Here is a 4,564-nt window from a genome sequence, read left to right on the forward strand (position 1 = left end):
TGGCACTGCTGTCATCTACTCACTCCATGAACCCCAACTGTTCTAACCAGTAGTGAGGAGCAATTTTCTTCAACGGGTCCTTGGAACCGCCATGTTCCACCAATTGATTGAGAAGGGGAATTTGGACTGGTAACACAGCACTACTGATCCATCCTGATTGGCAGCGAAGGAGTACTAATGAGAATGTGCCCTACATATGGGTAGTTTCCAGTCAGAATTAGTCAGTAACAGTGAGTTCTGGGTCTTACCCAGCTGAGCTCCACCTCTGAGCTATCGGGTGAAGGGAGCATGGGGTCAGCTGTCATTGGATCAGCCAGATTGGATGCCTTGTCATTTTTTTGACACACACCAGGATCATTCTTTAAATATCTGCTGCAGGCATTGCGTGCAGTCATGTAACTGAAGCTCAGGCAAATTTTGCAACAACCATGTGATGTTTGCTAAAGCGGAAATAAGCACAAATCAACCACCATCAGACCCTTTTTACGCTTGATGCTATTATGAGGCTGGAGGAGGTTGCGGAGAATCATTCAGCACAGAAGGCAGCCGTTCAGCCCATCGTGCCTGTGCCGGCTCTTTGAAAGAGCTATCCAATTAGTCCCACCCCCCTGCTCTTTCCCCATGGCCCTGCATTCTTCTCTTTTTCAAGTAAATTTATCCAATTCCCTTTTGAAAGCTACTACTGAAACTGTTTCCACCACCCTTTCAGGCAGTGCATACCAGATCATAACTCACTGCGTAAAAAAAATTCTCATCTCCCCTCTGGTCCTTTTGTCAATTATCTTAAATCTGTGTCCTCTGGTTACTGACCCACCCAATTTCTCCTTATTTACTCCATCAAAATGTCTCATAATTTTGAACACCTCTATTAAATCTCCCCTTAACCTTCTCTGCTCTAAGGAGAACAATCCCAACTTCTCTAGTTTCTCCACATAACTGAAGTCCCTCGTCCCTGGTATCATTCTAGTTAATCTTTTCTGCACCCTCTCCAAGGCCTTGACATCCTTCCTAGAGTGTGGTGCCTAGAATTGGACACAATATTCCAACTGAAGCCTAACCAGTGTTTTTTAAAGGTTTAGCATGACTTTCTTGTTTTTGTACTCAATGCCTCTATTGAAAAAGCCCAGGATTCCGTATGCTTTTGTAACTGTCTCATCAACGACATAGGTAAAAAAAGGGATGAGGTCCTGCAAGGTGAATTTAAGGAGTTAGGAGATCAATTAAAAAGCAGGATTTCAAAGGCAGTGATCTCAGGATTACTACCGGTGCCACGTGCTAGTGAGAAAAGGAACAGGAGAATAGACAGGATGAATGCATGGCTGCAGGGAGGGTGTAGGAGGGAGGGAATTAGATTCCTGGGACATTGGGACCGGTTCTGGGGAAGGTGGGACCTGTACAAGCGTGACGGGTTACACCCGAGCAGGACCGGGACCGATGTCCTCGCGGGGGTGTTTGCTAGTGCTGTTGGGGAAGGTTTAAACTAGAGTGGCAGGGGGATGGGAACCTGAACGGGGAGTCAGAAGGGAGTAAAGTTGAGAGCAGAAAGAGAGGGGAAGACCCAGGGGAAATTTACAATACAAGTAGTACGAACAGTTGTTCAAGAACAAGTGAAAGGGAAAAGCGTACAGCAGCAGAAAGAAAGTGTACTTTCGACACTACAGATAAAGTGAAAACTAGAAGGCGTAAGGCGATTAACCCAGCATCAAAGCTGAAGGTCAGGCTAGGGTGTGTGGCCCAACTAAGAGTTCTATATACCAATGTACGGAGTATAAGGAATAAATTAAATGAACTACAGGTTCAAATTCAAATTGGAGGGTATGACATGATAGCTATTACTGAGACATGGCTGCAGGATGGTCAGGACTGGGAACTAAATATACCGGGTTATAAGGTCTACAGGAGAGACAGGGAAAATGGAAGAGGGGGAGGAGTAGCCTCATTGATTAGAGATTAAATCACTTCAATGATAAAGGAGGATATAATGAGAGGTAAGCAGCCAACAGAGACCTTATGGGTTGAATTGAGAAATAGGAAAGGATCTAAGACTATCGTGTGAATTGTGTATCGGACCCCTGGCAGCAGCTCTGAAGTGCTAGATTGTATAAATGCAGAGATTAGACAAGCGTGTAAGAAAGGCATAGTGGTCTTAATGGGGGACTTTAACCTTCACATAGATTGGGAAAAGCAGACTAGCAACTGTCAGAAAGGTAGTGAATTTCTTGAGTGTGTCCGGGATAGTTTTCTACAGCAGTATGTCCTGGAGGCAACAAGGGGGCAAGCCATACTAGATTTAGTAATGAGTAATGAACTGGATTTAGTTAACGGCTTAACTGTACGTGAACATCTATCCAATAGCGATCATAACATGATCGAGTTCAATGTAGTATTTGAAAGGGAAAAAAGTGAGTCAGCTGCTAAGATTCTAGACTTGGGTAAGGCCGACTTCAATGGGATGAGACAGAGACTGTCCACAGTAAACTGGGCAAATCTGTTAATGGGTAAAACGACTGATGATCAGTGGGAAATGTTTAAAGAAACATTTAACGTGATACAGAATCGGTTTATACCCCTGAGGGGCAAGAACTCTACTTGCCAAAAAAAACAGCCATGGACAACTAAAGAGGTAAGGGATAGTATAAGGCATAAGGAAAGGGCATACAAAAAGGCAAAAAATGGCACAGATCCTGGTGAATGGGAAAGATACAAAGATCAACAAAGGATCACAAAACAGATAGTAAGAGCTACAAAAAGAGAGTATGAAAAGAAACTTGCAAGGGATATCAAAACCAATAAGAAGAACTTTTATAGTTATATTAGGAAAAAGAGGGTGGTCAGGAGCAGTGTTGGCCCCTTAAAAACTGAAAGTGGGGATATTGTCATTGACAATGGGGAAATGGCGGACATGTTGAACGATTACTTTGCGTCAGTATTTACAGTCGAAAAAGAGGATAGCATGCCGGAAATCCCAAGAAAACTAATATTGAATCGGGGACAGGGACTCAATAAAATTAACATAAGTAAAGCAACAGTAATGAAGAAAATAATAGCAATAAAGAGTGAAAAATCCCCAGGACCAGATGGTTTCCATCCCAGGGTTTTAAAGGAAGTAGGTGAGCACATTGCAGATGCCCTAACTATAATCTTTCAAAGTTCTCTAGATTCAGGAACTGTCCCTCTAGATTGGAAAATTGCACATGTCACTCCGCTTTTTAAGAAAGGAGAAGGAAACCAGGGAATTATAGACCAGTTAGCCTAAAATCTGTTGTGGGAAAAATGCTGGAGTCTATAATTAAGGATAGGGTGACTGAACACCTCAAGAATTTTCAGTTAATTAGAGAGAGCTAGCATGGATTTGTGAAAGGTAGGTCGTGCCTGACAAACCTGATTGAATCTTTTGAAGAGGTGACTAAAGTAGTGGACAGGGGAATGTCAATGGATGTTATTTATATGGACTTCCAGAAGGCATTTGATAAGGTCCCACATAAGAGGCTGTTAGCTAAGATAGAAGCCCATGGAATCGAGGGAAAAGTACGGACTTGGTTAGGAAGTTGGCTGAGCAAAAGGCGACTCTCTTCCACAAACGGCAATTTATACTAGCTCAATTGCTAAATTTAAATCTGAGAGATAGCTTTTTGGCAATCGAAGGTATTAAGGGATATGGGCCAAAGGCGGGTATATGGAGTTAGATCACAGATCAGCCATGATCTTATCAAATAGCGGAGCAGGCACGAGGGACTGAATGGCCTACTCCTGTTCCTATGTTCCTATCAACTTAGGGTGGAAGGTTTTAAAGATAAGGAAAATTACAGAGAAAGTACAGCACAGAAACAGACCATTTGGCCCAACTAGCCTTTGCCGGTGGTTATACTCCACACGAGCCTCCTCCCACCCCTCTTCATCTCACCCTATCAGCATATCCTTATATTCCTTTCTCCCTCATGCGTTTATCTAGCTTCCCCTTAAATGCATCTATGTTATTCGCCTCAACTACTCCTTGTGGTAGCGAGTTCACATTCTCACCACTCTCTGGGTAAAGAAGTTTCTCCCGAATTGCCTATTGGATTTATTAGTGACGATCTTATATTTATGACCTCTAGTTCTGCACTCCCCCACAAGTGGAAACATCTTCTCTAAATCTACCTTTCATAATCTTAAAGCCCCCTATTAGGTCACCCCTCAGCCTTCTCTTTTCTCGAAAAAGGAGCCCCAGCCTGTTGAATCTTTCCTGATATGTGTAATCTCTCAGTCCTGGTACCATCAGAGTTAATCTTTTCACCTGACATGTGGCAAGACAGAGGTGAGGCGCTATAAGGACCACGTGGTCACGACTGACAGGACCACGTGGTCAGCAAGACGTCATCACCTGTCCCTCAATATTGTGACGAGCTGTTACCAGGTAGAAAGGGTGGGAGTAAAGTTGTTACCAGGCAACATCAACTACGCAGCCAATCAGAGACGAGCGGGACACTTGAATTGAACCAATAGGAGAAAGCGCTCGGCGCGGTGGGCGGGAGCGCGCGTTGATTGACAGCGCGGGAACCAATGGAGAGATGGGACTGTTGAA

Source organism: Heptranchias perlo, chromosome 31 (genome assembly GCF_035084215.1).
Source record: "Heptranchias perlo isolate sHepPer1 chromosome 31, sHepPer1.hap1, whole genome shotgun sequence".
Taxonomy (NCBI): domain Eukaryota; kingdom Metazoa; phylum Chordata; class Chondrichthyes; order Hexanchiformes; family Hexanchidae; genus Heptranchias; species Heptranchias perlo.